Raw genomic sequence first — 22,008 nt, 5'->3', positions numbered from 1 at the left:
TGTATTCCAGCCTAATGTTTCCTTTGTTTTGGATGCGCTAAAATACCGAGTATAATTTTGTACCACGAAACGGGCTGCTAAGCTTTGTACTCTTTCTAGTTTCTTTATGTCTGTCGCAGTGCACGGGTCCCTAAAGTACAAGCATATTCCAGTAATGGTCTTATGTTAGTCTTGTAAAGCAGGTTCCTTGTTTCTAAGGCATCATTTGAAGATAGCGATACAACATCGCTGGGCAACCTGTTCCACTCACTGACCGTCTTAGGAAAAAATGACATCTTAAAAAGCTCCGTTCTGCATCTATACTCTTTAATCTTAAGTGGGTGATCGCGCCTGCCAGACGTGTACAGGTACACTTCTGGCAGGCGCATTCTGACTTCCGCATTTCTACGTAGCATAGCAAGAACATAGCAAGAGACAAAGCCTGAAATATCATTACTAATATGGATGAGATAGTTCAAGTGGCTCAAGATTTATACAGTACCAGTGGCACCCACGACGATAATGGAAGAGAAAATAGTCTAGAGGAATTCGAAATCCCACAGGTAACGCCGGAATAAGTAAAGAAAGCCTTGGGAGCTATGCAAAGGGGGAAGGCAGCTGGGGATGATCAGGTAACAGCAGATTTGTTGAAGGATGGTGGGCAGATTGTTCTAGAGAAACTGGCCACCCTGTATACGCAATGCCTCATGACTTCGAGCGTACCGGAATCTTGGAAAAACGCTAACATAATCCTAATCCATAAGAAAGGGGACGCCAAAGACTTGAAAAATATTGACTGATCAGCTTACTGCACAAGTCCCAAAGTTTCCCAGCGTCATTGCCTCACCGACGGAGGGTGCCATTATGAATGCGGCACTTTCGCAATTCATTCCCAAGCCCAAACATGGATAACGTAACTAACGTCATAACAATGTGGCAGTGGAATTGCGCAGGGTTCGCCAGCAAACGGGCGACCCTGCGACAATACCTAAAAAGCGTAAAGGACAAACCCCAAGTAATCGCCTTGCAAGAAACGATCACATCATCACCTATCAAGCTCCCCGGTTTTCTTACGGTGGCTTCCACTGAAGGAGGAAGGGGGGTCGCTATCCTGGTGAGTAAAAAGTTCACGTGCCTTCAGCGAGACCTTGGTCCCGCGGACAATGGGATTGAGTACGTCATGGCCGAACTCCTTGTCAACCCCCCTACGCAGCGCTTAAGAAGAAACAGTATCTTCATACTGAATGTTTACTGCAGACCCAGCGTTCACAGAGCCAGGCCTAGTGGTATTCTCAAGAAGGCCGTGCATTTGGCCGGCTGTCAGCCTCTAGTCGTCATGGGGGATTTTAATGCCCAGCATCAGGCGTGGGGCTATTGTACCAATACGAAAAAGGGTAGAGACATATGGGATGCGGCAACGGAGGAAGATCTTACGCTGATAACCGATAAATACTTTCCAACCAGGAGAGGGAACTCGGTATGCCGAGATACGACTCCGGATCTTACCTTTGTCAAGAACCTGGAAAACGTCAAGTGGACCAACACAGCCATGGACCTCGGTAGCGATCATTGCATCATCGAAGCTGTGATCAAGACTGCCCGCAACAAAACGAGGACCTTTAGGTTCACTGACTGGGACTTGTTCCGAGCCAACCGCTCCGAACGCGTCCTTAACGATGATATGGACCTAGACTCTTGGTGCGACGAGATAAAGAAGGATGCGGCTAGAGCCACCAAGGAGGTGACAACCGATCTGGAGGTGGACAGGATGGACAGTAGGCTGGCGCATCTTTTGGAAGCCAAGCAGGCACTGCTCGCGAGATGGAAGACTCAGCGCCATAATAGAAGACTACGCAAGAAAATCTCCGATATAAACAAGATGATAGAGGCTCATTGCAAGGTGCTATGCAAGCAGCAATGGGACGAGCTGTGCGACTCGGTGGAGGGCCAGCTCAAGAACGGTAAAAGCTGGGGTCTCCTTAAGCACCTACTGCACGATGGCAACACCAAGTTCAACCAGAAGAGAGCTTTGGCGAAAGCTGTCCATTTGGCCACCGACTCGACTCCAGATGAGGCAGTCATGGAGCACCTCATAGACAAGTACCTGGCAGCCACGGACGATCCGGTGCCCCCCCAATTTCCCGAGTACGAAGGGCGTGGCGTACCATCTATGGACGAGGATTTCACCGTGGCTGAGGTCAAGCGAGTTCTCGCATCCCTCAACGGCAGATCTGCCCCTGGGCCCGACGGGATCACCAACAAAATGCTCAAGCATCTCGACGACGCCTCAATCGAGTTTCTTACGCGCAAGATGAATGATATCTGGTGCAGCGGCCTCATTCCCAAGAGCTGGAAAGCAGCCTACACAGTACTCATACCGAAGCCAGGTAAGGCGCCGAGCATCGACAATCTAAGGCCCATCTCCCTGACGTCGTGTGTTGGAAAGATGGCCGAGCACGCCATGCTTAACCGCCTCACTGACCATCTCGAGTCTAACGAATGCTATACACACAACATGATTGGCTTTCGGTCGGGGCTTTCGACTCAGGACGCCATGAGACTGATCAAGCACCAGATCATTGACTCTACCTCCGCCGACACTAAGGCAATTCTCGGCTTGGATCTGGAAAAGGCTTTTGACAACATATCGCACGCCTTTATTCTCAAGAGCCTGACAGAGTGTAACGTCGGCAAACGGGCGTACAATTTCGTACGATCCTTCCTTTCCTCAAGGTCCACTAGACTCAAGATTGACGAGTTTTTGACCCACGAAATCCAGCTGGGGCCAACGGGAACACCTCAGGGGGCGGTGATCTCCCCGACGCTGTTCAACATCTCCCTGATCAACCTATCGAGGGCCTTGAACAAAATCCCCAACATTAACCACACGATCTACGCGGATGACATCACCATCTGGTGCTCCAGTGGATGTGAAGGGCAGGTCGAGGGTGCTTTGCAAGAGGCCATCGATGTGACGGAGCGGTATCTTATCCCAACCGGGCTAAGGCGCTCGCCCGCTAAATCCGAGCTCTTTCTCTACAAGAAGAGGCCCAGAGGCGGTTCACACCGGTCCTGGAAGCCAGCAACAGAGAGCCACATTACATTATTCACCGGCAAGGGCTCCCCAGTACCGCGGGTAGACACTATCAGGGTCCTAGGAATGTTTATCGAGTCGAACGGGGCCAATGGAGCCGCCCTCAAACGCATTTGTTCCAAGACCGAAAGCGCCCTAGGCCTGATCCGAAGAATCGCCAACCGGTACCGCGGAATCAAGTAGGACAATCTGATCCGGATTATCCACGCCTTCGTGCTATGCCACCTCGCTTATTCAGGGGCTATGCACAACTGGCTCGTATCGGAGCGCAACAAGATCAATGCCCTAATCAGAAGAGTCTTCAAGCTTGCCCTCGGCCTTCCCATCCGAACGCACACAAAAGACCTCCTCAATTTGGGAATTCACAACACGTTCGAAGAAATCGTTGAAGCCCAAGAATTTTCCCAGTTTGTCAGACTCTCCGGTACCCCAGCGGGCCGAGCCATACTTGGCAAGCTGGGACGTAACCCCATGGTCGTCAGTCTCGACGCTGTGAAGCTGCCCAGCGACGTCAGGTCCAAGATTTACATACACCGGATGCCACGAAATATGCATCCCACCTACAACGAAGGACGAAGACGAGCCAGGGGTAAAGCTCTGCTCGCCGGCGCCCGCTTGAACAAGGACCGAACATGCTTCGTAGACGCTGCTTCGTACGTTCAAGAAGAGGCCTTCTCCTCAGTGGTCATCGACTGTGATTCTAAAATCCTTAGCTGCGCTACCGTCCGCACTTCTAATTCCAGCGTTGCAGAGCAAGTTGCTATTGCTCTTGCATTGACGGAAAGTGTACATGACACGATTTATTCGGATTCCAAGGCCACTGTCAGGGCCTTTCAGATGGGAATGGTGGCTCCCCAAGCCCTACGTATCATCCGAAGTACCAAAGACATGAAACATCACTCTTTGGCCTGGTTCCCTTCGCACCTTGGAACCATTGAGGGTGCCTCGATCAACCCCAACGAGGAGGCGCACTCGGCTGCACGAGGTTTGACTGACCGTGCGCCGGGCAACGCGTCCTCTCCTGGGCGACCCGAGCCTCTCTGCTCGTACAATGAAATCTGCAAATACAATTATCTGTCAAGAAGAGTCCTACCTTCGCCGCACTCCTCGCTGTGCAGGGCCCAGGCAGTCACTCTCAGACTTCTTCAAACAAGAACTTACCCGAGCCCCGCGGCGCTGCACGCAATGTACCCCGAACGGTTCCCAAGCCCGGACTGCCCTCTGTGTGGTGATTATGCGGACTTCGAACATGTCCTGTGGGGCTGTGCCTCTGCCGGTCCCCCTTTCACTCACGAGGAAATGATGAAGCTAATTAGGGCCCAGGATCCGACCTCTCAAATCCTGGCAGTCCAGAGGGCTCGCGACAGGGCCGTCAGGTTCCACCTGATGGTCCCCGAGTGGGCCTAGCCAGGTGGCGTGGAGTTTACTTACGCCTATAGTGGACAAAATAAAGTTGTTTCACTCACTCACTCACTCACTCACTCACTGATCAGCTTACTGTCAGTTGCCTACAAACTATTTACTAAGGTAATCGCAAACAGAACCAGGAACACCTCAGACTTCTGTCAAGCAAAGGACCAGGCAGGATTCCGTAAAGGCTACTCAACAATCTATAGATCATATTCACACTATCAATCAGGTGATAGAGAAATGTGCGGAATATAACCAACCTTTCTATATAGCTTTCATTGATTACGAGAAAGCGTTTGATTCTGTCGAAACCTCAGCAATCATGGAGGCATTACGGAATCAGGGTGTAGACGAGCCGTATGTAAAAATACTGAAAGATATCTACAGCGGCTCCACAGCCACCGTAGTACTCCATAAAGAAAGCAACAAAATCCCAATAAAGAAAGGCGTCAGGCAGGGAGATACGATCTCTCCAATGCTATTCACAGCGTGTTTACAGGAGGTATTCAGAGACCTGGATTGGGAAGAATTAGGGATAAAAGTTAATGGAGACTACCTTAGTAACTTGCTATTTGCTGATGATATTGCCTTGCTTAGTAACTCAGGGGACCAATTGCAATGCATGCTCACTGACCTGGAGACGCAAAGCAGAAGAGTGGGTCTAAAAATTAATCTGCAGAAAACTAAAGTAATGTTTAACAGTCTCGGAAAAGAACGGCAATTTAAAATAGGTAGCGAGGCACTGGAAGTGGTAAGGGAATAGATCTACTTAGGGCAGGTAGTGACTACGGATCCGGATCATGAGACGGAAATAATCAGAAGAATAAGAATGGGCTGGGGTGCGTTTGGCAGGCATTCTCAGATCATGAACAGCAGGTTGCCGTTATCCCTCAAGAGAAAAGTGTATAATAGCTGTGTCTTACCAGTGCTCACCTACGGGGCAGAAACCTGGAGGCTTACGAAAAGGGTTCTACTCAAATTGAGGACGACGCAACGAGCTATGGAAAGAAGAATGATAGGTGTGACGTTAAGGGATAAGAAAAGAGCAGATTGGGTGAGGGAACAAACGCGAGTTAATGATATCTTAGTTGAAATCAAGAAAAAGAAATGGGCATGGGCAGGACATGTAATGAGGAGGGAAGATAACCGATGGTCATTAAGGGTTACGGACTGGATTCCAAGGGAAGGGAAGCGTAGCAGGGGACGGCAGAAAGTTAGGTGGGCGGATGAGATTAAGAAGTTTGCAGGGACGGCATGGCCACAATTAGTACATGACCGGGGTTGTTGGAGAAATATGGGAGAGGCCTTTGCCCTGCAGTGGGCGTAACCAGGCTGATGATGATGATGATGATGATGTATACCGTCGAATTCGTCGTGCTGCCCACTTGTTCCCATGACATCATATTAGGCTGGGACTTACTTGCAAATAATAACGCCGTTATTGACTGTTGTCACGCCGAACTCGAACTTTCTGCACTTCCAGACGTCGAGCCTATCGACAACGACCCTTCCAGTGTTAAACTGTTTGTTTCCGAAGACAATTCCGTCCCTCCACGCTCTTCCCTGCTTGTGCCTGTGTCGTGCGCCGCTATTTCTGATGCCACTGTTTTCTTTACGCCCTCTGAGGTGTTCATTCGCCGCCGATGTTCTCCGCTGCCCTTTGCTCTCCTTACTCTTCGCAATGGCGTCACGAAAATGGTCGTCGACAATCCCACGGCCTGCCCTTTAGCTTTATCTCATGGTGAATGCCTAGGCCTTGTTCAACCAGTCGACACCTTTTGCATCTTTGACACTCCTGCCGTTTCTACTTCTGCGGGCCTTGGCGCACTTACTTGTGACTCTGCGGTTGATCAGTCACTCCTCGACGCTTTCCACTGCTCCATCGACGATGGCACGTCATCTTCAGAACGAAGCCAGCTTATTGCTCTCCTGCAGAGGTTCCGCGCTTCTTTCGACAGCCATGCTTCCGGTTTGGGCCGCACATCGACCGTTTTTCACCAAATAGATACCGGCAGTCACGCACCTTTACGGCAGCGCCCTTACCGAGTTTCCGCCTCTGAGCGCCGTGTCATTGACCACCAGGTTGCTGACATGCTCAAGCGTGGCGTTGTGCAGCCTTCCAACAGTCCCTGGGCATCACCGGTCGTCCTCGTTAAGAAAAGGATGGCTCTATTCGATTCTGCGTCGACTACCGACGTCTGAACAAGATAACGCGCAAGGACGTTTACCCGTTACCGCGCATCGACGACGCCCTCGACTGTTTGCAGGGAGCTGAATTCTTTTCTTCGCTGGATTTACGTTCCGGATACTGGCAAGTCCCCTTGGCACCATCTGATCGACCTAAAACAGCATTTGTGACACCTGACGGATTGTACGAATTCATCGTAATGCCTTTCGGCCTGTGCAATGCTCCCGCCACTTTTGAGAGAATGATGGATAATATTTTACGCGGCCTCAAATGGAACACATGTTTATGCTACCTGGATGACGTAGTTGTCTTTTCCGCTGATTTCCGAACCCATATCAGCCGTCTCGAGCAAGTTCTCAAATGCCTTACTGTCGCGGGACTTCAACTTAACTTAAAAAAATGTCGTTTTGGTGCCCGAAAGCTCCCTATTCTTGGCCATGTTGTATCACGAGACGGCGTCCTTCCGGATCCAGCCAAGCTCCGCGCTGTCACCGACTTTCCGCAACCAAAGAAGTTAAAAGAGCTTCAAAGTTTTCTTGGTTTATGCTCATACTTCCGACGTTTCATTCGAAATTTCGCTTCCATAAGTGCACCCCTGACAGCCCTTCTAAGTGGCGACAAAGAACTTTCCGCTTGGTCGCCCGCCTGTGATGACGCCTTCACGAAATTACGCCGCCTGCTAACCTCGCCACCTATCCTCCGCCACTTCGATCCTGCAGCGCCCACAGAGGTCCACACCGATGCCAGCGGCATCGGACTTGGCGCCGTACTCGCACAACGAAAAGCGGGCTTTGATGAATATGTCGTTGCCTACGCGAGCCGAACTCTGACAAAGGCCGAGGCTAATTACTCTGTTACAGAGAAAGAGTGTTTAGCCATTATTTGGGCCCTTGGAAAATTCCGTCCTTATTTGTATGGTCACCCTTTCGATGTCATCACTGACCATCACGCCCTTTGTTGGCTGTCTACCCTTAAGGACCCATCTGGCCGACTTGCTCGCTGGGCCCTTAAGCTACAGGAGTACGACATCCGCGTCCTCTACCGTTCCGGCCGCAAACACACGGACGCTGACGCCCTTTCTCGCTCACCGGTTTCCGCTGACTGCGCTTGCCTATCCGCCCTTGAGCCCACAGTTCCATCTCATGCACTGCGCAACATGCCGTCGGAGCAGCACAAGGATCCCTGGATCAGTGCTCTCATCAGCATCCTTTCTGATCCATCCACCTCATCACCATCGCGCGCTCTTCGCCGCCAGGCTACCCACTTCTGCATTCGCGACGGCCTTCTTTATCGTCGTAATTACCTCTCTGACGGTCGCAAGTGGCTTCTCGTGATACCCCGCCATCTCCGTGACCTTATCTGCGACGCTTTCCACGCAGACCCTTAGTGCGCACATGCCGGCCTCTTCAAGACCTATGCTCGACTACGCATCCGATTTTATTGGCGAGGCATGTATAACTACGTCAGAAAGTTCATTCGCTCCTGCGCTCCGTGCCAACGCCGAAAATTACCTCCCGGACAAGTCTACCCGTCACAACCCGTCCCTGCCCTCGTCGGCCTTTTGATCGTGTTGGCATAGACATCTACGGACCGCTACCCTCCACACCAGCAGGCAACCGCTGGATTATTGTTGCAGTGGATCACTTAACCCGCTATGCTGAAACAGCTGCTCTGCCGACTGCCACCGCCCGCGACGTTGCCTCGTTTCTGTTACGACATTTCGTTCTTCGCCACGGTGCCCCTCGCGAACTTCTGAGCGATAGAGGCCGCGCCTTTCTTTCCGATGCTTTGAAGGCACTACTCGACGAATGCCGAATCGTTCACCGCACCAGTACAGCGTACCATCCGCAAACTAACGGCATGACCGAGCGCTTCAACCGTACTCTTGGCGATATGCTCTCCATGTACGTCGCCTCTGATCATTCAAACTGGGACCAAGTTCTCCCTTTCGTGACGTATGCGTACAATACTGCGACCCAAGCAACTACTGGTTTTTCCCCTTACTTTCTCCTATACGGACGAGAACCTTCTACTACTCTCGATACTATTCTGTCATATACACCTGACGCGTCCGAAAGTACTCCGCTATCTGAAGCTGCTCGTCATGCTGAGGAATGCCGCCAGCTTGCCCGCTCTTTTTCCACCGAGGACCAGTGGCAGCAGCAATCCCGTCAACCTGCCGGCCGTTCTGCACCAACTTTTTAGAGCGCAGCTCTTTGGCGTCCGTTCCTGGGTTTCGCGTCGTCGTCGTCGTCGGCGTTGGCGTTGTCGGCGTTGTCGTCGGCCTCGTAACCAGCTCGCCGACGAATCTGCTGCTCCGCCGCCGCGCATGCGCGCTGTCGGCTCTCCGGGCGAGGGAGTATGATGGAAGGGAGGAGGAGAGACTGTGGAGGAGGGCTGGCTACACAAATGGCTCTTTGGCGTCCGTTCCTGGGTTTCGCGTCGTCGTCGGCGTTATCGTCGGCCTCCTAACCAGCTCCGCCCCCTTTCATCCCCCCAGCGCTAGCAGCGACTGACTGATACCGCTTTCGTGAGTCCGCTACCGCACTCACGAAAGACGTCGTGCACTTCCTGCAACTCGCATTAACCGTCCATCGATCCACACCGATGTTAGTAGTGGGGGACTTTAATGTTGACATAAAGACAAACAGCAATTTCCTAACACTTATGCGGGAGAACATCCCGTTCCTCTCGCTCGTAACGCGTCCCACGGCTGTGACAACCTCGCGAGGCACTTGTATAGATCTCGTCTTTGAGAATCAAGCATTGGTGTGCCAAGTCGAACATATATCAGTCTATTTCTCCGACCACAAAGCTTCCTTCATGACTGTCAAGAACTGTTAGTGGAGTCTTTGTTAAAGGAATACGCGTGAAAAATAAAAAAAAATTCTGTGATAGCGCATACATGTGTTGTTCGATTTCTTTGCCTCAATCTATCGAAAAGGTGAAACAGCTTATTTGCTGCGCTCAAATTTCGCATTAGGAAGTAACGTAATCGTCGGTAATTTTTTTGCCTGGCTCTCTCGTATGGCTTCGGGTACCCGCTACTACACCCGGCCTCTCCTCAAAACTTGTCGCAAAGTACCTAGGACCCTACCGCGTTCTCGAGCAAACGTCCTCCGTCAATTACATCGTAGAGCCCCTCACGCCATCGACGGACCTACGCCATCGCGGCCGCGAACTTGTCCACGTCTCTCGCCTTAAGCCGTACTACGACCCAATAGTAGTCTCTTCGCCTTAAGCCGCCAGGATGGCGCCTTTTTCTGCGGAGGGCGATTGTAACGAAGAAGAGTAGCCGCCTTCGCCACAGCACCATCACTCTAAGAAAAAAGAGAGTAAAAAGTGAGTCACAGCAACTTGACTCTCTTTTTTCTTGCGAAGACCCATTTTCGCGCGGGTAGAGTCACAAAACAAGAGTCAACATTTGTGTGTGGGTCGTTTGACTCTTAATAGGACGCGAAGAGTCGTCGTGCAAGATTGCGACTCCTCTGATATTCGAGATGAGTCTGGCGAGAGAAAGATTAAAATGCAGGAGAAGAAATACCAGATAACGTCTTCTGTTTTAGGCAGGCCCTCGGGTTCGTAGTCCTGGTTGTAATCAGTTCAGTTCAGTTTTATTCCTTAAAGGCCCCCATTTTAGGGGGAGTTGCATAAGGGGTGGGATTACATTTGTAGTGAGGAAAACAAACAGCGATGGTGATTTAACATTGAAAGTGATCTGTAACGCGTTCTTGAAAAGCAGGTGTTGAAGCGATGGCGACGATGTCATGGGGTAGGCCGTTCCAGTCCATGGCTGCTCGAAGAAATAACGAAGCTGAAAACGTAGTAGTACGTGATAGTGGGCGGGCAACTTGAAGGGGATGACTGGTGCGGTGAGATATGCGTGATGCGGCGGCGATATACGGTGCTTGATCGAGAGAAGAATAAAAGAATTTGTGATAAAAGGTGAGGCTAGCAATGCGACGACGAAAGGAGAGGGGTGACAGTCCGGATGTAGCTTTCAAAAATGAAACACTGACGTCATATGAGTATGAGGAATGAATAAATCGGGCAGCACGATTCTGCACAGCTTCCAATGCGGTGATTAGATATGCTTGATGTGGGCTCCAGATGGGGGATGCATATTCTAATTTGGGTCTTATAAGTGATTTATACGCGAGCAATTTAACATGTGGTGGGGCAAGACGAAGGTGTCGTTTTAGAAAACCGAGTGTTTTGTTTGATGCTGAAATGATGTTACCGACATGTTACGGACATGCGGTGTATCATTCTTTCGTCAAGCTTGTCATGTTCTGCAATTACATCGAACTCTAAATATCGATTTTCCTTGAACATGTTTGTTAATATCTGACACGCTTAAGCGATAGCTGGCTTCCTATGCTAAGGAAGACCCGGATTTGTCACAATGGATTCTGACCATAAGTAAATCTAAAAAATATAGCATTGGCTACTAAAGAGAGCACAGCAACGAGATAACAAGTTCAGTAGGCGCACTCAACAGTGTCGATTGTAAATGTAATTGCGCTACGTAAAGTTAAATTTTGAGGATTTAGGTTCCAAAATCAAGATCTTGTTGTGAGGCGCACGGTAATGGAAAACTGCAGATTTATTTTCAGCAGCTCGGGTTATTTAACGTGCACAGAATGCGAAATATACGCGCGTTTTCGCATTGTGCCCCCATTGGAATGCGACTGCCGCGGTTGTGATTGGACCCGTGACCTCGAGCTCAGCAGCGCAACACCAAAGCCACTGGGCTACCGCAGTGCGTTGCGTTCCGCGACCAGAAACAAACATTAGCGTACGCAGCACTGCTTTTGAACCCCCCAGAAATTTAAAAACAAAAATATAGCAGTTTCCCCCCAATGCTGCATGAACCACTGCACGAACCAAGGTTCGTAGCTTCATCGCCTGAATAAACTGCAGTAAACAATCGCTTACTCCGTAAATTAGCAAGCACGGGGTCACGCGCGCACGTGCAAACATAAACAGATTTCACTCAATGACCGCGAACACTCGCTGCCACAGCGTCGGCGTGATGAAGGGCGCGAACAGAGCGGACAGAACGCTTCTGCTGCCTCGTCCTTCAAAGCGTCTCCGAAACTTGCAATGGCGATATAGAAGCGCCTTTCCCCTCCCCCCCCCCCTCCCCGCTTTGCCCCATCGGAAATTATCTCCAAGACAGAGAGAGAGAGTGGCGCCAGACCGGGCTAGAGCAACGGCCAGAGGAGAAGCGTGCTAAAGCAGCGCCTCCTTTCCCCGGCTTGCGCGCGTTTTATCACGTGACCACCTATAGATACTTGGGGCACCCATCCAGGCACTATACATCTCGGCTCGCCCTCGTACACTCCCTTTAATGCGCACAGCTAACGGAGCAGGATAGGATCTTATCGCACTTTATACGTAAGCTCACGGCAACACCGACATATATATTTCGGCGGTTGTGTCCATATAATTGCTATCGCAAAATTCGCAATACATAGAAAATTTTACTAAGGACGAACCACGCTGCTTCGCCATGTCGTGATAGAGCGGTGAACGATAGTTCTAGAAAATGTGTTGCTAAATCTCCGCCAAATGACTATACGCGCGCATTTGGTGACAGCGGCACACAGTCGCAAGAACTTGTGGAGGAAATACCGGAGTTCTGGTAGCTTCAGGTGCACTAGATCATTCAGTAACATGGGCAGCTTTGTAGTTCTACCTTACATCAGAGCAAACTGCACTCGACAGAAATCAAGGGCAGCTGGATCGTTATAGCTAAGCAAATTAAGGACAATTACGCCGCGTCTTCACACTTCGAGCACGCTCCGACAGCCCAGTGATAGATATTTAAAACACAACCACACTCGGACAAGAAAATTTTGCTTCTGCCAAGTAAATGTAGCGGGTATTTCAAGACGCGTGTTAAATTCATGGCTGTTTCATTCGTAAACATTACTTAAGTGACATAAAATTATCAGTGAGCAAAACAGTTTTTATTTCAACGCAAGGAAACAAAACCGAAACTAGCGCAACTGTTTTGCCCAGTTGTGCAGATACAAAATGATCCAAAGCCGAAGCCGTCAATAGCATGACGCCATTTTGAACTTGTGCTTCATCACGCGCGAGTACGTTGTCGTTGAGTGGTACTGAAATCGCTGCGTTAAGGGCGACTGCAACCAAGCGTTGTGGCAAGTTACGGTGGGAGCTTCTTTCCGTGCTGTGCGATTGCGACGAGGGGACCGCCGCGAGCAGCAGCGTATCGCCGATTTCGTCTTTGCCGACATCGCCGGACCGTCACAAGCGCCCAAGTGCTGCGGTTTGCACTGCATCTTTCATTGTGATATGGGAGATCGCAACGGACAGAGACGACCAGATGCATACGACCGACTACCAGCGGGGGGTGACCTGTGCCATATTTCTCTTAACGTCTCAGGTAAGCATATCAGCTTTTGTTCCGAGTTTACAAACGGCGCGTACTCGGCCCTTCCGGTACGGCTACATTTTGCGCCATGTTTCTCTTGGCAGTTCACAGACGTTTCTTAGGCATGCGTGCGCATGTGGGCGGAAATACTACTGGCAGACGGAAGCCTCAGGAGAAACACCGTTCTTAACGACTCTAGTGACGAGTGGCCTGTCGCATCGAAAAATCCGTAGAATATCAAGTACTGCGTAACTTGAAGTGTAGATACAATACTAGCACCAGTGTGACTTTCGCATGGCGAAGACAGGTAATCGAAAGGGCAGCTTGTGCATTCTGAAGATTTATTAGTGCTTTAGGTATATTGCCGCGAATAATAAAAGCGCTACAACGCTGTATGGTAGTGTCAGGCGATGTGGCAGCAGAGATATTTTAAGAGCGGTTAAGCGGCTGCATGCACAAGCGAACAGACAGCGCTATCAAAGCGCTAAAAGAGAACAAATTTTTTGTGCATTTGGCTGTAAGTAGAAAACACATTAGCTCACAATCTAAGCCTATATATAATGTATTATTTTTACGTAATCTTTATTTTCACGGTTGTAAAAATTTAAAAGCATGAATATGCTGCAACATTTATATAGTAAATCCTACTACGCTTACAAAACCTGGCTGTGTTATGTGGTGAAATTGTACTATTGCTACTGGATTTTTTATATTGAGTCCGGTGGTTTATGAAAAAAAAAAGGTCCTTTTATGTGTAGTTTCATGTTAGTTCGTATATTTGCCCAGCAGAAATGAGTTGATTGCAAAGTTGTACCTTCCAGTGAGCTGCATATGAACCCAAGTTTATCCTGTCTTGGCTATTGTAATGTGCATACAACAATTTTAAGTATATACAGCTGTAGTTGGCTTAGTCGCTGCAACATATTTTGTAAAAGTAGAAGGCCATTTATTATTTTGCTGCTTCCATGCAGAAATACCTTTTTTCTTGTAGCAAGAAACGCTGACAGTATTGAATGAAATGAAGTGTTGTATTTTTCTACTAACATAATAAAGGAAATTTCGTCTGCCGTGTATCGGAGATTAGTTTACCTTTTTGTACTAAACAATGCATTATGTCCTCGGCTACTGCTGTTGTCCTGTGTATTTTTATAATTTTGAAATGTATTTTATTTTAGGTATTCAAGAAATGGCAACAGCCAGAAGTCACCATCTTACCAGCACGTTATGGGTGAGACAAATCGTAGCAGGCACTTTTGCATATCTCATTAGCATATGATGCTATTTGTTGTAATTTTTGTGTCCACTTTCCTGTCTTTATGCACTGTACTATTATTGTGCAAAGGCTAACAGTTTTACATTGAGACAGAGTAATCACCCAAAGGGGAGACATGGCTGGAGGAGACAACACACACAAGCCTCCTTTGTCCGTATCTATGTTGCGCAGTTACTCTGTCATTATCTACCAACAAACCCAAGTTCCTCATCAGCTACATTTACTAATGATCCGTTATTACAGTTTCATTGACATAACATTGAAAGTACAGAGGTACACTGGAAGACAAGAGACTTGAACTGATGAAGAGCCATAGAACAAGGACCGCTGGAGCCAATATTTCGACAAAGAGAAGGAGATTTTTCTTCTCAAAACGTTGGCTCCAATGAATTTTCTTGTTCTATCACTATTTACGGTTGAAAGAAAGCATTATTCCTCTTGCTGAAGTATTATGCATTATGGCATAAAAATTAGCAGAGTGAAATATGAGGAATGTCAAAATTCTTGTATATTCCAGTGCTAAAGCGAAAGCCAGGAAAACAAGATGTAGAGAACCACATTGTTATTTTTCATTGCCCAGTTTAGCCAGCTTTATTCCGAGCTTGCACTTTGTTGCATTAACGACCACTGGAATTTGTTATTTGAATTAGCTTGGTGATTTACTTATATTAAGAGATTTTGAGCTTGTAATAAAGCAGCTTAACATAACGCACGTAAAAATAATTTACAATGACATATTTAGGTGGCAGGCTTGCAGTTGTCTAGCAGATCACTTGATGGTATGAGCTCAGGTTTCAACCGAGCTTCCATGCACAAACCGGTTACACATTTTTTTGTTTCATTGTTTGGATTTTCATAAACATAAGTACCGTTTCTTTTTTGTCGGCCTTCTAGTTGTGTCGTAGGACCTAACTGTTTACCTTTATTTATATTGGTAGCCATGTTACACAGACAGCTCAGTTTTATTGTAAATCATGTCATGGTAGGACTAAGAACATTTGTGCAAATTTGTTGCAGGTACACTCTGGCGGCTCCTACCCCTGTGTCCTCCCACCACCCTGTCCTGACTACGTCCACTAGGTAGTTAGGAGCCTTTGGTGGCTTCTGCCACTGCATCCTGCCGCCACCATGTCCCGACTATGTCCACTAGGGAGTTGGCAGCCTTAGTGATGATGCCAGCAGGCTGACAGCCGACAGAAAGATTCAGGTAAATACCTGCAATTAAGCGACGTCTTTTTGAGTGAAATGGCTTGTAGTCACTCAGCAATGAAAGACGTAACTTCGAAGCAGATTAGACTCTCTGCTATCTGTGCAGGGATGCTCAAGTCCATGCATTTTGTCTTAGCCGCCAAGAGGCTATGTGTATTAGACGAAATGCGATGCAAATTTTCAAACTGCAAGAGACCACTTGCACAATTTTTTTTTGCTTAACACAAAAACTACTTTGATAAAGCTTTACCAATTTAAAAAGAATACAATGTACTCTCATACATGGTATTTGGCATAAATTTACTAGGGCTGCCTCAGTGGTAAGTAGGCCGATAAACGTACACCAAAACTGTCTTCTTTTCCCAGTTCATCCTCCTCTGTGCACTGCTGCTTAATGTATCTTTCTGATACCATACTTGCACACAGCACAAGTCCTAAACACATGGATTGCATAAATTTGCAGCTTTTGCTGTAGGTCACTTCTGTGAAAATAAAGTTAATAAGCCATTTTGTCCATTTTTAATCAGCAATAATAAACTGAGCAGTGGATAATAAGCAGTCAAGTTTTTGGTGTAAGGCCTCTCTTCATTGTTAAAAATTTGGCCCTCTTAATGAAAGAACCAAATTTTTGGCTGCCATTTTATGATGCATACTTTGGTGCATTACACGAAATTTGACATAATGTTTATGGCAGTAAAAATTTTTTTTTGCTTTAAGTATTGCGTGAAATTGAGATTTGTTTTATATTGAAAGGCCCTCAGTTTTCAAGAAGAAATTCCAAGTTGTGTGCCAGGTTGGAACAGCTGGTATGGAATAGCCTACTTACACAAATAGGGAGGGTCATGTACACTTGACTTTATGTTAAGATACTATTATTGATCCACAAAAGACAAATTGATGGATTCCATCCTGCAGCTCTTCACATTCATTTCCACTTTTGCACATTTATATACCTTGAGTCTGGTGACTTGTGTCTGTTTTCATCATCTGCTATGTGCAGATGGTAAACTTCAGATTTGCCCTATGGTACAGAATATTTTGGTGCTAAATATATGAATCTGTGTTTTTCAGGTTGCCTCGAAATTTTACCCAAGCCATGCCGCACACTCGGGCCAGGCCTCTTGTGAACGACGTATAACCAGGCTCAACGCATCAGGGTCGAGGGAGTCCGGAGATCAAGGCAACCTGCTGTGCAACCTTTGGTGACCCCTCTACATGTGCTACCTATTTCACAGCTGTGCCTCACCTACCATCTATCCAAACAGCATCACCGGCTGTGATCACTTATCGAACCATGGATGAATGTTGGGGTGGAGTGATTTGAACAGACATTCTATTTGTCTCTTCAAATTCTTTGTAAATATTTCTGTTATAATTCATATGTGTCTTTAGTATCTAGTTTTTAATAGTTCCTTTCTCTTATAATTCTCACCATCAGCCCCTGCTATTCTAATGTATACCTGCCTTTAAGCCCCGTTTCTCATAGTTCTTTCGTACAATTTGTGGATGTAATTGATAGGTTAATAATTCTTGTTGTATGGAAGGCTAAAATACGAACTTACGGCATTTTTTCTTCCTGTGATAATCTACAGCACTGCAATGTGTTCAAGAAATGTAACATAACGCGGGCTCTGGTGTAGGATAAATTTAAGAGCAATATAGAGTACTTATTTCAAGCACCCATTATTTTTTTAAAAACTCAAGGATATAGGAGCACAAGAAAGAAACTATTGAACTAGAGAAACATTGGTTCCCCTCATAAGTCTGGTAATAGCGTGACTTCTTTCACTGCAAAGATACTGGTACTCGCATACAAGGCTTGAGACATGAAAGCTATGATACCCTTGGCATTTCTCAGTGCTTATTTGCCACACTGATGAATGTCAAAGGCAGCATAGGTTTCATGCACACATTGCTTGTATTACACCTTTTGAGTATTGCATTTCTCAAACACACGGGTTTGTAGCAGTGCTTTAAATAGCAGATGTATTTCCTAATTTTCAGAATTTGTTAGTGCAAGAGTAACGCTACAGATCATGTAAAAATAATTTTACAGACTATATGTCCATGGATGCATGTTTCTTCTGATGACGTAGCAGTGCCATGTGGTCGGGGGATGAATGTCTATTTCAGATTTAAATATTGGCTTCCAGGCCTGGGTTAGTCTCCTACGCTGAGTATTCCAGGTCAAAGCCCAGTTACTAGAGGAAAGTGAATAAAACTAGGAATTATAAACATCAGAAGATCTTGTTCGGGACACTAATGTAACAATCAGCAAGGTTCTTTGTGCATTCATTTCCAGATTTGCGAGATTATATTTTGACTGGTTTCATTAATGCGAGAACAAATATTTGTTTATTTTCATGCTAGAGTTGGCTGCCCCCATTCGTATACAACCCCTTTACAGGCTAAAAATTAAGTGTATAATAGGCTGGTTTTCGGTTTTGCACCCTCAGTGTTAAGGGATGCAAACGGTGACATACAACAGAATGCAGAAAAATGTCTAAGGAATGCAAGCAGGGCATGGGACTTTTTAGACAGATGCATGCGTGTGCTATTTATAAAACTCCCTATGGTATGCCTCAAGGCATTTTGTAACCCTTTGGTAGAAACACTGACACCCACCTATTAAGGGGAAATGCTCCTCGAAACAACTTTTTTAGTTTGTACTAGAAATTTGAATGTACTGCTATTCATAGGGAGTTTTATGTAGATTTGAATTGTCATTGGTTTTTGTGTAGCTGGTGTTTAGTTATGTCCTACATAGTGGCAATATATTTTTATGGGCACTTGTATGCAAAAGTTTCGCAAATGGTTTCATGCTGTATCTTATTTAGCTAGGTGTATACCGCAAAGTGGCGATACCTATCCAAACAGCATGTACAATTACTGGAATTATGCAAAAAATATTAGGCCACTTTAAATAATTTTTAGATTGCAATTTCAATTAGATACTGGTATTCTGCTTATCTTGAAGAGTATGTATGCCAAATTTAATTTGTATAGGACAATTATAAAGCACAAGGTTATTCTCATGCTATTGTGAGAAAAAATTATTGAAGTATTCTCAATAATTTTAGTAGCAGGCCTGCCTGCCTGCCTACTAATCTTGCATACTTCTAGTAACTTTACGTGCTGTTTGAATAGATATCGGCACCTTGCAGTCTACAGGGAGCTGAGTTAGCTGCAGCACACTGCTTTTTTGTGAAAATTTAATACACAAGAAAGTGCCCGCAAATATCACTATGTATTTTGCCGTTGTATAGGACATAACTCAAGAAGCAGCTAAACAAAAACTAATGGAATATATGAAATCTGCATGAAGAACTCTACAATTGGCTCTCTTTTGAAACCTCTAGTACAAATAATAAAAATATTTCGAGTAATATTCAATCAGCAAAACGTTCCCCTTGCTACAGTGACCTACAACATAGCGACACAAAGCTTAAGGCAAGTCCTCTTGTCGAAGCGAATATGGGCTGTCTTCCCAAGGGCTTCTGTTAAAGACGGTGAATTTTCCTGCATTTACCAGAAGTGCAATACTAAAATGTTTGTGAATGTGCAATTGGTATTGGCACACTAACAGAAAAAAAGACAGTTCTGTGAAATGTAGACTTGAGACGTGACTTTGTTGGACATTTAAATTTTGACTCCATATATTTGTGTTTTGTACTGAGTGTTTCAACGGTGACTGCCTCTAATTATTGAACATAACTGCTTCATGACAGTGCGACAATTTTCCCTAACATAAATTTTAGCTGTGGCAGGCATTAGAATTACAGTACTCAATAACGTCTACTTTGTAAGAACTCAGACTAGCACCAGTTCTGATATACATATACCCAAAAAGTAATGATCATCCTACAAGGCTTACAGAAGGCTTTTTGGCAAAGTAATATCCGAAAGAGCAAAGCATGTTCCACCAAGTATGGTGACAAATATTTTAGAGCTGCCAGTCTGAGGACTCCTACAAACTAACAATACCTTCAGCACTGACTAGCTTCAATAATGGGATGTCAGTGTTTTGCTAAAATTAATGAAACTTCAATTATTGTGATCTTGTTTAAGAAGACATTTGTAATTAACATGCAGTTCTAATCTCTGTCACTTTTGTAAATATTTCCCAATTATTTTTTCAGGCTACCATTTTTGGTAATAATCGTATTCATTGCAGAAAGAGCTAGTACATGGCATTTAATAAAGAAGGTACTGGTCATTGTAGATTTTCTGTCTTCAGCATTTGTTCTGTTCCACAGCTGTTTCTTGAAATCTGAAATGATGTACCCATCACTTTGTTAGCGATAAACAGGGAAATCTGTCAGTATGTTTTGTTTAAAATGGAGCTGATCAACCCAATAGTTAGGCTATTTGCTAATTATAAATTACAATGATAATAGTACAGGACATAAAAACAGACTGATGCTGAATAACAGCTGTGCCCAGCTACATACACGCAGCTTTGCCACACAATGTGTATGTGTTCAGAAGAGCCAAATGCCCCAGAGAGAAAGCAACAGTAACTAATTGTTCGTCATCTTGTACAAGCAGATTATGTGCTAGATGTAAATTATGCTCAGTAAATACATAAGTCAGTCATGTGAGGTGTCTCACTTTAGGTTGCAAGTTGGAACTTATTGCAATCTTGGTTCTTTTTATTTTGTTTCCTTTGTGAGCATGAGTGACTTAGTTGCCTTGGCACATTTTGTCAAAACTGTTTCTTCATCACTGGGAATCACAAAATTTCAATTACACATAAAATTTCCAGTTACTGATATGGTAGACTTCGAAGTTAATTCTCTTATCTACCAAGTAGTTTTATCATTCATTGAAACATATCCATGCAATGCACAATAGGAACCCAAATTATAAATATCTGTTCTTGCTTTCTACCCTGCTCTACAACATTATGAAGATACAAAGCAAAACTATAAGTTTACAATTGTCCCCCATAACCTGAGTTTCGCTTAGAATTTGAAAAACAAAATTGACATTCTGCTATAGTGTGAGAGTTGCTTTGAGCACCAAGTGAACTGCGTAGCACCTGTGCTAGAGTACACAACAAAGCAGAAAATCGCACCAGATTGGAATGGCAGTGGTAAGTTAAGAACAGATGTTTTATTTCACGCACCATTAATGTGGCTTATCATCTGCTCCTGTTTTGTGGGAACGCATACATTGGGAAGACAATTTTTTGCACCAATCTTACCTTAGCGGGACACTTGAGAAAGGTAGAAATCAAGAACAGGTATTCACACTTTGTTGCCCGCAGTGTATTATCTGAATGTGTTTCACTCTACAAAAGACTACTGTGGTAGATAATCATAAAGACCAAGACAAAAGAATTAAAAGAAGTATGTGTCAGTCATCCTTCCATGATCTCCCATGTTTATAGAAACACTTCTTTCTGCATATGTGCGAAGCCGTAGGGAAGCATTACATAACTCAGTCATGCTTTCCAAGTTAAAAATCTGAATAAGGACAATCACAAGAACATTGTATGAGTGATTTGTAAATGTGGCACCTAATGGAACTTATTTACGTATGTGCTGAGGGTACATTACAGCCAGTGCATAATCTGTCTGCTCTTACAGGATAGCTTGTGATGAGTAAAAGAAGCCTTCCTCACATCTTCCTCTTTGTTTCTTTTGCAGCTTGGTGCACCATTTGTATTGTTACAGCTGCATGCATGCAGCTGGGTATAGTTTATTATGTGTTCTGCTACCTCCCTTGTCCTCATTACTCATGTGCTATCTTTGCCGTAACAAAATACAGCTACCTGTGCTACATATTTTGTCAGCGTGTTTGCATTATGGCAAGTTTTGTATTAGTGGTTATTGCAATCTGCGAAATTGTCTGTCAGCTGTTATACTTCGTCTTGAAAAGTACGTTTGTCAACATAAATAAACAATTAGTATAAATTTTGCTCTATTTATTTTTGTAATATTATCTGTTGTGAAGCTTTTACACACTGTTGCATGTTGTATGACAATAAAATTGATGCACAACTTTTTAATGTGGTATTTTTCAGATCAATTTTCAACTGACGCTAACACGCACAAGTTGTGGGGGAAAAGTGCCAACAAGAGTACCATAAGGTAAGACAGCTGTTCTTACTGTTAGATTGGATTATCAATTGCCAACCAGTTGTTTTCAGCAAGCATAGTATAACGCATACATTATGTAATCTAAGTTGGAATATTGTTTTTATTGCACTTGATTATCTGGATCTCCTTTGTACATAAGTGCGGCCTTCTTTATTTGTTATGTGTAGCTTACTTGCTTAAAATGTTAAATCGTAAGTTCTAAATAAAAACACGTCTCGAAGAACGGTGAAATAGGTTTAACTTATAAATGTTTTGACATTAGAGACCTGTGGAGTGCTGAATTGAACTTCTGCATGAGTTACATAATATTTTGGGGTCTCATTATGGTTCTGAGTTGCATTGCAGTGT

At 45.4% G+C, this 22,008-nt stretch overlaps 1 long non-coding RNA gene across 1 annotated transcript; it reads left to right on the top strand.

The window, feature by feature from the left end:
* The first annotated feature begins 12,620 nt into the window (after positions 1-12,620).
* On the top strand, positions 12,621-21,565 carry LOC135899646 (uncharacterized). The gene is made up of 4 exons (XR_010563666.2): positions 12,621-13,086; positions 14,250-14,302; positions 15,365-15,554; positions 16,628-21,565. It is a non-coding gene; the product is annotated as an uncharacterized lncRNA (long non-coding RNA).
* Positions 21,566-22,008: the final 443 nt, after the last annotated feature.

Source organism: Dermacentor albipictus, unplaced genomic scaffold (genome assembly GCF_038994185.2).
Source record: "Dermacentor albipictus isolate Rhodes 1998 colony unplaced genomic scaffold, USDA_Dalb.pri_finalv2 scaffold_16, whole genome shotgun sequence".
Classification (NCBI taxonomy): Eukaryota; Metazoa; Arthropoda; class Arachnida; order Ixodida; family Ixodidae; genus Dermacentor; species Dermacentor albipictus.
Note: the sequence above shows the minus strand (reverse complement) of the source record. Positions and strands in the feature narration are given on the sequence as shown.